Here is a 14,121-nt window from a genome sequence, read left to right as displayed (position 1 = left end):
CTTGGGTAATAGCACATTTCAGCCTCATTTCTAATTTGTTTTTCTCTATTACCATAGGTCTTTTTGACAATACTATTTTCAAGTTACTCATTCCTTCTGAATATCTTGCTTTTAATTATTTTTCCCAGACACCGGAACTTTCTTCTCTCCATACTGATTTCATCTTTTTGTTATTTGTGCGTATTTTTTTCATCATGAGAATACCACATTCAGATTCTTTTTGTACTCATCTGTGTTTGTATTGCTTGCATTTATGGGAATATTTGTGAAACACCTTCATTTCTTTTTAATTTCCTTCTCTCATCATATCATTAAACCACACTTACCAATCCTGAGAGCTGTATCTGATTGAATAGCATCATTTTGCCACATCTATTTCACACTGAAGAAAATTATAAAGGCTTTAAAAGGTCTCAAACTCCTTGCTATGATTGGATGTGGTCCCCTAAAGACTGATGTGCTAGAAGTTTAGTCTGCAATGCAGCAATGTTGGTACAGTGGAACTTTTAAGAGGCAATGTTTACCTGGAACAGTGGCACATGCCTGTAATTCCAATGCCTGGGAATCGGAAAAAGGAGGTTTATAGGTTCTAGGAAAGCCTCAGCAACTTAGTAAGATTCTCAAAAATTTGGCGAGACTCTCAGCAACTTATAAAGAACCCGTTTCAAAATAAAAAGGTCTAGGGGTGTAGTTCAGAGGAAGAATACCCCAGGAAAATCTCCAATACCAAAAGAAACAAAACAAGGCTTAGTGCAAGGTAACTGAGGTCATGGGGACATTGCCCTCAGAACAAATTCATGCTGGTATCGGAATAAGTAGCTCTCACAAAGGTGGATGGCTGGATAGATAGATAAATACACAGCCTGGTCCCTGAGTCACTAGCTTCTCTCACCCTGTGAGCTTTTCCACATATGCTCTGCCATTACAACACTCTCCACCAAGGGGCTCCCATCCGAGACAGAACAGATGTGGAGGCCCAATCAGACTTTCAGCCTCTGAAACCATGAACTAAATAAGTCTCTTTTCCTTATAAAATACATAGCCTTGAGCATTTTTTTGTAGCAAAAGAAAACAGACTAATACAGTTCTTTCAATTTCCATTTGATGATTTCTTCCTTAACCAAGATTATTCGCATAACAACATTAAACAATAGATCAAGATATCACAAAAATACAAGGCTCAAGAATTAGAATTCAGCCGGGCGTAGTGGCACAGCTTGTAATCTCCGTGCTTGGGAGGCAGAGACAGGAGGATCGCGTAGGTTTGAAGCCAGCTGCGCTGGCTTAAGAGACCCTGTTTACAAATAAAAAAATTATAAAAACATATGTCTGGGAGTGTAGTCCAGAGGTAGAAGGGCTTCCAGGAACCCCAGTACCACACATACACACAAAAAGAATTAGAATTCATATTTTATACCTGGCTGGAAACTGAATAATTAACTGATTAGTATGGAAGACCAATATTTCACCTTTTATTCAGAAAAAGCTTCACAAAAGTAGTGGCATTATAAAATGCCCGAAATAAATGAAGCCCTTTTATATGACATTGAATATTTTTAACACAATCACAGAGCTATAATAGAGGGTAGTTATTGTTTCTTTAGTCTTTAGACTTTAGTCTGGGAAAGCAAAATGGAAGTCTCACAAACACAAGTTAACTGAAATATATAGATTATATCTGAAGTTATATATGTGGGATATATATATTCTTGGCAGTTATATATATGCATATATATGACTGAAATAGATGTTATATCTACATTTTTAATCATAGAACAGTCATCAAATATCACCTATATTGATTTTGTTTTTTCATTTAAACCTTTTATGGCACCATCTGCGGCCACATATGTCTTAAAAACAAAACAATATTTCTGTTTTTTTGTCCTTCACATTCTGTCTCACATCTACATATTCAGCATATTCAGTTTGATTCACTGTCATCCTTCATGAGGACGTTCATCCCCAAATGTCTAACTGCTGATATCAACAGGCTCCCATCTGTTCTCCAGGCTTCCAGCTTCTTTCTCATCAAATCATATTCCTGCCAAAATAACCTTTATAAACCAGTTTAGCCCATGTCATCCCCCTTAAAACATTCAGTGCCTTTTCTCTGCCCACAGCAAAATTGCCAAAATCTATTCTACAGAACACTGGTCCCACACGATGCTCCTTAGAAACAAGGTTCTGAGAGCATGTTGGAAAACACACACACACACACACACACACACACACACACACACACACACAATCATCCTCTGTTTGAAAATTCAGAAAAAAAGTTAGTATATCAAGGCCTAGAAACTATTAACTTCTTACTTTCACAAAATATTGACCTCAGCATTTCTTTCATATCTAATTTGGATTTCTGACAGGCTAAGATTAATTTGTTCAAAAAAGAAATCTCGTTTCTTATACATTCCTTAAAATCTCCTAGTCTTACATCCCTCCTCATTCAATTGATCCTAAGCAAAACAAACAAAAAGAAACCTTAGAGCTCATTCTTGATGTTTCTCTTGATTCTTTTTCCTATTATACCCTATTATGTTTAAATCATCAACACACTCTCATCTCATTTCATGAGTACATCGTAAAACCAGCCAAGCACTTTTACAAAATATATTAAAAGTATACAACTTTAAGGGACTTGGAAAAGATCTCTCTTCCTTCACCCTGGTTTTAAAAAGTTTGCTTTCTACAAAGCAGCTAGAATGACACTTTAAAAAAATGCATAATACATCATGCGAATTTCCTGTATAAAATCATCTAATGCACTACCACCCATCATAGAAGAACTGTGATAGACTAAATTCCTCAACATGAACAAATATAAAACTATTCCAAAAATGGTGTAACAACTATTTTTAGACATTGGATGATGTCTGTACATTCAATACAAAATTTACATTTATAATAGAATAAAACAAGCATGCTTTATGAGTTGAGGTACTCTGAGAAAGCAGGGGACACACTCAGACTGGGTTGAGGATAGAAAGATCAGAGTTTGGGAAGACAGAAGACATTTGTATTATAGAACATATTTTCAGAGCAGAGGGAGGCTATGCAGTATAAAGCCTCTAAAAATCTGCTTTATGTTGCCCTTACACCTGTTGTTAAATATTAATTTGTGCATGAACAGACTGAAAGACTAAGGAAATAACAAGTAGAAACAAAAATTGAACAATTCAAGTTCCCATCAGACAGAATAGCATTAGGTTATTTCCTGAGGTATGAAGCAAAGATACAGAAGAACCAGACAGTGGTAGTAGGCTAAACTATCCCTAGATGGAAGGCTATTCTGAAAATGTCCCAGACTTTTTTAAAGCAAGCATAAGTTGATGTAACTATCTGTATATGGCATTGTCTGATTGAAAAAAATAAAAGAGAAATTAAAAGAAAAAATGAAGTCCAACAATCAGTAGTGAAATTTTTACAACATATAGCATCAAATGAAAGGAATCAACTTTTAAAAAGGCCATAAAATTTGGAAAATTAGATCTATAACTACCAGTCAATAATAGTTCTAGAAATAAAATTAGTGGAATGAGAGGATAAAATTTAAGGTAAAGCAAAAATAGAACAGAGAAAACTGGAATATATAAAAATAATCCAATAGAATTTTTTTTGGGGGGGCAGGTTTGGGGATGTAACCCAGGGGCATTCTACCTCTGAACTACACCTTCAGCCCTATATTGTTGTTGTTATTGTAGTTGTTGTTTTCTATTTTGAAACATGGTTTCACTGAACTCAGTGAAAAGGACCTCATTGGGTAGTTGAGGCTGGCCATGAACAATGGTCCTTCTATCTCAGCCTCCCAAATTCTGGGATTATAAGCCTACACCACAATGTACCAGTGATGAGACCCAGGGGCATGGTACCTCCAAGCTACATCCCTTGCCCTACTTTTTATTCTTTATTTTGAAACCAGGTCTCACTGAGTTGCAGAGGGCCTCACTAAGTAGCTGAGGCTGTTTGCGAACCTCAACCCTCTGGTCTCAGCCTCCCGAATGCTGGGATTACAAACATGCACCACCACACCCGGCTAATCCAATAGAATTTCTAGATATGAAAATTATAATATCTAAAATGTAAAACTTGTCAAACTGGAGTAATAGCTAATTAAACAGCAGAAACAAGTATCAGTGAACTTGAAGACCTAGTTTTAAAAAGTTTTTCAAAATAAAGCAGAGAATAAATATTAAAAATAGAAACAAAATTTCATTGATCTATGGGAGATATTACCAACTGATATTTGGTTCCCAGAAAGAGAAAAGTCAGATGCAAAACAAAAATTAAAGAAACCGGTTGCCAGGCATGTTGGCACATGCTTGCTTGCAATCCAACCATTCCATTCGGGAGGCTGAGACCAAAGGATCGCCCATGGACAGCCTCAGCTACTCAGCCAGTCCCTTTGCAACTCAAGTGAGATTCTGTTTCAAAAATGTAAAAAGACTAAAAAAATAGGGCTGGAGGTATAGCTCGGAAGTACCGTGCCCCTGGGTCGCATCACTGGTACGTGGTGGTGTATAATCCCAGAATTTAGGAGGCTGAGATAGGAGGACCATTGTTCATGGCCAGCCTCAACTACCCAATGATGTCCTTGGCAACTCAGTGAGACCCTGTTTCAAAATAAAAAACAACAACTACAATAACAACAACAGAATAAGACAGAGGGTGTAGTTCAGAGGTAGAAAGCTCCTGGATTCCAACCCCAGTATCGAAAAAAACATTAAAGAAATAATGGTTAAAATGTTCCAGTGTTTATGAAGACTACACATTCCAATTTAAAAACAAAAACAAGCAATCCTTAAAGTATGATGGAAAAAATCACCAAGACACATCATAATTAAGTTGCTGAGAACAAGTAATAGAGAATCGTTTAAAGAATCCAGAGGAAAAAGACACCTCACACAAGAGGAACAAGGACAAATGATCACAAACTTTAGGACAAATAATAAAAAACACAAAAATTGTGGAATGGTATCTTAAAAGGACTTAAGGAAAAATACGCTAACCTAGAATTCTATATCTATTGAAAATACACTTTAAATTTTAAAAATTCTAAAACAGGTTTTAGACAACCAAAACCTAATAAAATTTGTCTCCAGCAGATACGTATTATAAGCAATGATAAGAAAAGTTCTCAGCTCTCCAGGAAGAAAAAATTATACCAAATAAAAATTAAAGGAATGTCAGAAAACAACAAAAAAAATTGCCTCATGTATTTTTGAGGCTCTGTTTTATTTAAAGACTCTTTAAAGTACAATAAAATATTTTGTAGAGTTCATAGCAGACAGGATTATATTACTTGACAGCAATAGCATAAAGGACCAAGCAAGAAATGGTATGTGCTCTTGTAACATACATGTAAGGATATAATATAACTTGAAAGTAGACTAAGTCAAAATGCATATCGTGAGTCCTAAAGCACTTTCTAATATCAAATAAATAATAAAACAAAAACAACAGTGATAAACAAATAGCAAAGATTAAATTATATACTAAAAAAAATCCAAAATGGACTCCAGGAAAAGAGCAAAATAAGGGGAAAACAAAACAGGAGGAAAGAAAGTAAATGCCAACATGGTAGTTTTAAACTCAACCAGTTAGACTGAATATAGAAAATTTTCACACTCAAGAAAAAATTCACTGGAGGGAAAAACAAGACAGAGAGCTAGTAAGTAGGGTATATTAGTTTTTAGAATGAGTGATAGGTTTTCTACATACAACTTTAAAAATATATATTTATATACATACCATGATATATTTAGAGATACAAAATTTCCTACCCTAAATATGTCTAATAAATACCCATTTTAAACATAAAGACACAGTTAAAATTTTAAAGAATTAAGAAATAGGCCATGCAGAAAGCCAGCTGGATTAGCTCTGTTACTTTCAGACAAAATAAGCTTCAGATCAAAGAATGTAACTAATAATAGACACATTTAGCAAATTCAAATGTGTAGATTTCTCTAGAACATAGACAATCCTAAACATATACACCTAAAACAGAGCCTCAAAATACATGAGGCAATTTTTTGTTGTTGTTTTCTGACTTTCCTTTAATTTTTATTAGCACATTACAAATACATAATAGTGAGATTCAGGGTGATAAATTTATGTATCCACACAGCATAAACTGATCTGTCTCCTTCCCCTTACCTCCCCTTTCCCTCTTCTTCTCCCCCAGTATCTTTCCACTACTCTGATAGTCTCCTACTTCCATGAGGTCTCTTTTCTCTCCTTTTCTGATATAACTAATTGGAAAGAGACATAGACAAGTGTGACAACATCTTTCAACATCCGTTTCTCAGTAATTGGTAGAACAAGAAGGGTGGCAATCAGAAGGATCTGAAAACAAGTTATATGATCCAATTGACCTATTTAATGCAGCTTGTCACACACCTCTGAATACACATATTTTTTCCAAGTAGACATCCAACACTCACCATGATAGACTATATTTTTCATCAAAAACAAATATTAAGAAATGTAAAAAAACTGAAATCATATTGGCCCAAAGGTAACTAATTAGAAATAAATAATAGAAAGTCTCTAGTTATCTTATTACACAGGTGCATCATGATTTACCACTGTCTTCCTTTGATTGTATCTATATTTGATTTTCTTTCTTGAAGTATGTGGTAGATACTGGAATTTCCCTTGCCCACACATGCGCCAACCATCTTTTTAATGTTCTTACACTGGCTATGCAGATCATTAACGGATTCATTACTATTACTTCGCAGATAGGGTGGTAAACCTTCTCTAAAATTCTGTGCCAGCCAAGGGAACTGAGAAGAATGGGAGAACAACCATAAATAGGATGGTGGATGTTTCTTTCGAGCAGAAACCTTTGCTTCTCCAATATAGTTCTGACACAAGTTCTATGTTTGGTCCAACATTGTAAGTTTTGTTTGTGTGAGGTGGCAACAGCAGATTTTCTGAGACAAAAACTAGTTCTCAGATAAAGTTAGATATTTCTCCTGGCTGCTAATGTTCACAGTTTTACACTTTTTAAAACTGGTTTCCTGGAACTCCCAAGATTGTGTAAACTGTATTATAACCAGTAATAAATAGCTGTCTAAAATTTAACATTGCCATGAAGAATCCTAACCAATACATGGAGCTCTGAGCATTCTTCAGAGACTTCCCTCCCCAATATCACTGGGGATTTTCACCGGCATTTATAAGGTAAATACAGATCCTCAAAATGACTATTTCAGTTTTCTTTTATGTCAGGGGCCTGCTGTGGTTGCAGGGGAGTTTTCGGCAGTGTGATCCTCAGTGAGAAGAAAGCACAAAGATTTGCCATCTGGAGGAGAACAGCAGCAGCTTTATGATACATATGTCTGTTATATAGGGTTGCAGGCAAAATGGCACATGTCATGCCAGCGTAATATGTGCATGCATCATGTTGCATATTACCTAGTCATGCTTACATAACTACATACACAACTGCAGCAGTATGGCAGGAATGGCCTGCCTGGTCATCCTTATATACCTGATTGCTCTTCTGCTGCTCTTTGTTGTGATCAGGGTCATGTCCTCACTGCCAGCCTGTACATCCTCTGGGCCCTACAATCTACCTCCTACTGGGTGGCAGTGGGCGACTTGATGCAGAGAGCATTACATTGGGCCCATTACGAGTGATGGAGCCAGCGAGGTCCTAAGACTAAGTCACATCACACACAATTTGTGTCTTTCCACAGTGTCACAAGGTTTACTCAACACTTGAAGGTTAAAGCACAGAGGAACTTATCAGGAAATTGTCTAAGTAAAGTTAAGCTAAGTTTGTAAGTTGGGTGGTTGCTTTGCCAAAACCAATTAGGAATGAATGAGCATCAAATAATACACTTCATTGTATTGTTAGATTATAGCAAATCTAACAATAGCAAATCTAACAATTTAGCTTCCATAAGTGTGTGAGACAACATGTAAATTCTATATATTTAGAGCACTTCAATTAATTAGCAAAATGTCATAATAAAAACAGAGAGTAAGGAATAATGACCCAAGTCCAGGAAAGGAAGAAGAAGTTCAGGAGTTGGCCCAGGCATAAAGCTGTTTGAACTCACACTGATCCTCAGTCAGTGAGAGGAGCAGGACCAGAGCAAGTCACTGGATCGGAGTCACACACACGGCCAGATTGTTGCGGCATCAGCAAAGCTCAGCATGCTGCTCATAGGAAGGCCAGTGTCTTTATAGGACCTTATGGACTTTGCCCAGTGTCTTTGGCAAGCTCATCCATGCTTATTGAATCTGGCCAGACACCTATCAGATGACCTAAGTCTATCAGAGAAGGCATTTTATGATCTAAGAATCTGTTATCAACCGCAGCACAGAAATGTTAGTCTGAGCCCTATGCTGACATGTCAAGACAAGTATATGAAGCTATATGCTGGCATTTCTAAACAAGTTGTTTATGAGTTTCTGAAGTTGTCTGAGATATATACTGGCATGTCTAAACAAGCTATTCACGAGTTTCTGAAGTTTGTTTTATATCCCATGGTCTATTACATGTCTCAAAGACCACAACAGTAATAGAGGGTACAACAGGTGACTACTAATCCTGCAGCCAAACAGGCAAGGATAGCTAATACCCATCTACAGGAGGAGCCCAGTGAGTTCCACCAGGTTGTAATTGGGTCCTCCTATGAGGCCAGAAAAGCCTGTACCTCTGCATCCATCCCCACTAGGGCTTGTGGTCTAGAATGTACACGTAGCATTTCACATGGAGAAGAGCATGTGCTGTACCGTGGGCTGCAGTCAGCATGTCCAATACCATTACCTTCTTTAAAACCACCTTCCACATCTGAGTGGCTTCATTCATTATAAGATAAAGAGCCTGATAGTTCATATTTAAAGCTTCAGCAATGCATTGGGCTAGGGCTTCTACCTGTAGCTCTACATCTATAGTACCAACCTCTGGAACAGGCAAGGCTAAAGAATAAAACCACAATGAGGTCTGGCACACATGGTGTCAGCAGTGATATATTAAGTCCCAATTATTAGACCAATAGTGTAGTGTCAGCAGTATCCACGCCTGTTTATGCGATCTTTCCCAGGTACACCTTTCTGTCCAATGGTCAGGAAGGTACATCCAGCCATAATGTCAACAAACACAGATATAGCCATCTGTGAGGGAATCAGTGGGCTTGATTAGAATATACTGGAACCCCTCTATTCATTGGCAGGAGGCTAATATAAACAACCACCATTCCTGGAAAGGTTGAGTACCTTGGAGAACCTGTTCCATGGTTGTAGGAACCCTACATCTGTGAGTGGTGCTCTGCACACCAAGGACACTTCCTTAGGACATCTTGTTCTTGAGCATGGGTAAGATGAAATTCTCATTGCTGGGCTACAAGTCCCATGGTGCATGTGACTACATGTCCTAGCTCTTTATGTAGCTACAGTGCTAATAACCAGGGCTCAAGAGATAGAGAGCCCCAACTTTCACTAAAGCAGCAGCAGCATCATTACTGGGGGCCTTCCAAGACCTATGTCCTGGAACATGATGTATTATACCTCCTTCCTGGAGGTCCCTTTTCCACAGGTTATCCCACATATCCTTGTCCCATGATGGGCCAGTGCTTGGCAGCTACAAGGTTAGCCCTCAGTGTACCGTATGAACATGCACAAAGCCAGTCCCCTTCATGAGAACTAACAAGAACTTCTAGAGCTTAGCCCATTGGCTGGAATATCCTGCACTAGTCTCATATAAAATGTTTCTGTGGTGGGCTGTAAGACCACAGCGTCCCATGTGGGAAGTTATCCATGACAGGGGCTATCAATATACCACACTTCCAGAGGTATAGGAGCTGTTCCTTCCTCAGAAAGACTTGAGCTACCTTCCACTTCTGTAGGTTCCAAGAGGGCTATTGCTTGGAACTACAACTGTCCCAATAAAACTTTTACTTCCACACAGGTACTTGGGGCATCTCCCACTTTTGTGGGTTTTGAGGAAGCTGTCACTGGTATTGGCCCTAGCAAATTATGTAACTGTTCAAAGGACTACTAGAAAACTGTGCTTAATGCTCTAAATACATAACCCACTTGGTCAGACTGGACATTTGGGCTGTCCCTCTCTGGGTGGGGAGGGTTGAGTCTAAAACCTACCCAACCTTCAATAGGGTAAGTGGTCTGCACAATCACTGGTACCCATAATGGGTTCAAAATCTAAGAGGTCAGCATATAGAGCACTATTTTTTTTTTCAATGAGAATGTAGCAGACCTTTGCCACTTTCTATAGCTGTGATCAAAATCCAGTTGGGCTACTCCTAGTGCCATGCTTCTACCATAACCCCATCCAAAACCTGCATCATTCACTTGGACTGTAAGCAGGAAAAGGAAGGGCAGGGTCTACTGCCAGCAGTTTTTGCCTGTGCCACCACCCTTTTTGTGGTGCATTTTACATTGCAGGGATCTAATCCCAAGTTACCCGCTTCCAGACAGGACATAATGTAATGGGTGAATAAGAATAGCTAAGTGAGGTATAAATGTTTACCAGAACCCCCAAAAGACCCAGATACATTTACAACTGACTGTTTCTGGCTGAGGATACACTTTCATACCTGACCTTACAACTACCAAGACTTACAGAATACCCAGATCCCTGCACCTCATCAGCCCATTGACAGCCCACCCCCATTCCTGGAGAGTATCTCAAAGATTGTATGCAGCTACTTTTAACTCTGCAAGAGAATCAGAAGTGAGCGTAATATCATCAATATAATGGTAGAACTGCACAGCCTCAGAATTACACCAAGAGGCCAAATCTTGTGCCACTTAACAGTGATATAATTTGAAACTATGCAGGTATTACTGGGGCAATAGCAAAATGGTCCACTGGCACCCTTCCTAGGTAAAAACAAATTATGCCTGTGAAGACCAGGTCATTTGCTCGGGGAACAGATCACAATGACAGTTCTTGGCTTTCCAGAGTAATGCCAATGGGAACAAAAGGCATTTGGCAAATCTACAACATAATGGCACTGCCCTGGTTTATGGCACAGACAAACTATCATATTTTAAATGTGTCGTGCCACTGCATGCAAGGGTGATATCATTTCACTTAACTCCTGATCGTCCACTGTCATGCTTCAGGAACCATCAGGTTTCCACACTGGCAACATGGAAGAGTTGAATGGGCTGTATGTTGGGTGGATTATACTGGCCTCTTCTAGCTTTAGTACCATTTGTCCAGTTTCCTCATGCCCCCTGGTAACTTGTATTGCCATACATTTACAATCCTGGTGGCTTGGGGAGTTGCAAGGAAGCATGATAGGGATATCCTCTAGGAAAAGTCTTTACCGAATGCACCTATAGCTAGTACTTAATGTTTGTTTATTTGACTAAAAGTAATTTCTCTGATTAGAATATATTATGATTGAAAGATTCATCATTGAGAATTTATCTAAGCCAGACACAGTGGCATTCACCTATAATCCTAGCTGTTTGGGAAGCTAAGGGAGGAGAATTGCAAGTTAGAGGCCAGCCTCATAAACTTAGTGAGGTCCTATATTAAAATAAAATTTAAAAATTATTAAAGGGCTGGGGATATAGCTCAGTGGCAGAGTACCACTGAGTTCAATCCCCAGAACAGGAGGGGGAGCAGGGAGTAGAACTTACTTAAGGTTTGGGCTAGTATACACTGTTTGCTGTTGTTGTGGTGGTGGTGGTTGTGGTTGTGGTTGTTGTTGTTTTCATAGATCTGAGGATGAAACTCGGGGGCATTCCTGTTTTTTATTCTTTATTTTGAAACAGGGTCTCACTTAGTTGGGAGGGCCTCACTAAGTAGCTGAGGCTGTCTGGGAACTGTGATCCTCCCATCTCAGCCTCCTGAATGCTGGGATTACAAGTGTGCGCCACCACGCCCGGCTTATACACTGTTATAAATTGCTCATCAATGGTCCTAAAAGAGTACTGATAGAATCAAAGGATGGGATGAGATTTTATTCAAGCTCTAATGGTCGCAATTCTATGTAAAATATTCCTGAAAAGAGCCAAATAGAAAATTTAGGATTCCAAAGAGAATTGAATCAGTATTGCATTCACTCAGCCTGAATGATAAGATTTTGTTTATAAACATACGAAAAGAATCATTTTATTTATTCATTTATGCACTCAAAAAATATTTATTGAATGTCTACTAAGTAGACTGCTGGTACTGAGTGCTTTGTAGCAGTAAAAAAAAAAATATGTACTAAAACTCACTAAAAACTGTTTTTTAAAGCTAGTTTTTAGTTGGACTCTTGACAGCTACACTGACATCCTGTTCCAAATCCTGCCAATCTTTTGGTTGTTTAAATATACTTTGAATTTACTTTTACTGCACTGCCTTCTCTCTCTTCCCTCTTGTTTTCACTCCCTCTTCCCCAACAGTTTTTTGCATGCTTACTCAGTCTTAAGTCTTATCTCCACATATATTGAAAAACATACACAGCACTGTGAAAAGAACTCGCCACAGGCATTCTACCTCTGAGCTATATCCCAGCCCTATTTTTTTTTTTGAAACAATGTCTCATTAAGTTGTGGAGGGCCTCACTAAGTTGCTGAGGCTGACTGTGAACCTATGTTCTTCCTGTATCATCCTTCCAAGTACTGGGATTACATATGTGTAATAACACTTGGTTTATTCCCATACTTTATACTCAGTATCTGATCTTGATCTCTGAACTGCTTCCTTAGCATGCTGCTTCTCAAGACCTATATTAACAACTGATAAATAATTTGGATGTTAATTCTATGACAGAAAAAAAGAGGCATCAGTGTGGTGGAGGAAGGGGGGGGTTCTGAGAGTAAGTTCAACAGGGAGTCTACTGATAGTGTTTGTAGGATAAGTAAGGATTCTAAGAGGTACAATTAAAAGCTAAGAATACCTCAGACACACAGGAGTGCATGAGTAAGGCAAGCAACCAGTCTGGCTGGTACAGTAAATTAAAGGATTTGGAGAGATGCCTCTGCTAGAGGAATGGAGTTGAGTATTTAAGAGACAAGCGGTAAAGGACTGAAGCAGCTTTCCCTCAGCTCAACATAGAAAAGGTGGACACCTTAGAAATGACACAGGATAGCAAAATAGTCTCAGAATCTTTCCATTTTTACAATAGGCCTCTCTTCAAATGGTAGAAATGGCAGGTGGCCTGTTGACTCTTGAACCTGGTCCTTTTCAGAGCCCTGAGAAGTAGCAGGAAAGCCAAAAAGCAGCTCTTGGGAAAACAATACACAAAACCAATACATGTATTGAATCTGATACAGATCTACTTTTCTCTGCTTACAATGCGTATTCAAATTATTTCCCCCTTTGCATATTTCTAAAGGATTCCCAATTACTTAGTAAATGTTGTTGGCACAAGTTCCCACCCTTCTTTCCTTTTATTCACTCCCACTCAGACTACACCTATTAACTCTGATTATTTTTATAGGAATAATCCCACTACATCTCAGATGTATATATTAAAGCTCAAAGTATTTTCTCCATTACTTTTGCATGCTAGGTTTCTAACTTTTTAAAAAATTAATGTACAAAACCTTTTCAAGGTAGATCATGTTCTTAACTCATTATTTAAATTTTAAAGTAAAACTCAACATTACGATTGGTGAAATCTTTATAAATAACATATATGTAAGAATATTTGATCATATGGGTAGTTTATTATATAATGTTATCTATTTTTATGTTACCTAATTCTTTCTTTAAAATGCTCCTTTAATATTTAAAAGTCACTTACATATTCTGTTTGACTTATAATATTAACCTAGTGGTAAATATTTGTCAGAACTAATACATTTTCCATATTTGAGAAACAAAATATGGCCTTTCTGTCCTTGGAAAATCATCAGCTTACTTGCTTCCTAAATCACATTATTTGTTATGCAGGAAGCCAGTTGCAACAGTAATGATAGCTCTATAAGAACTCAGAAACTGCCAGGAAACCACAGGCCAATGAATCTTACTTTTATTCTAGGAAAGTTGATTGGATTCATAATAAATGTAAATTTAGTCTATGCTGAAGCAGGCATAATCTTGAAAGGAAAAGTAACATACCAAGAAATCAGGTCTGACTACTTTGAGAAAGAAAATAAGCATGTTGATAACAAATAGATGTGGTTTAT

This window comes from Muscardinus avellanarius (assembly GCF_963383645.1).
Source record: "Muscardinus avellanarius genome assembly, chromosome: 8".
Lineage (NCBI taxonomy): Eukaryota > Metazoa > Chordata > Mammalia > Rodentia > Gliridae > Muscardinus > Muscardinus avellanarius.
This window is presented reverse-complemented; position numbering follows the sequence as displayed.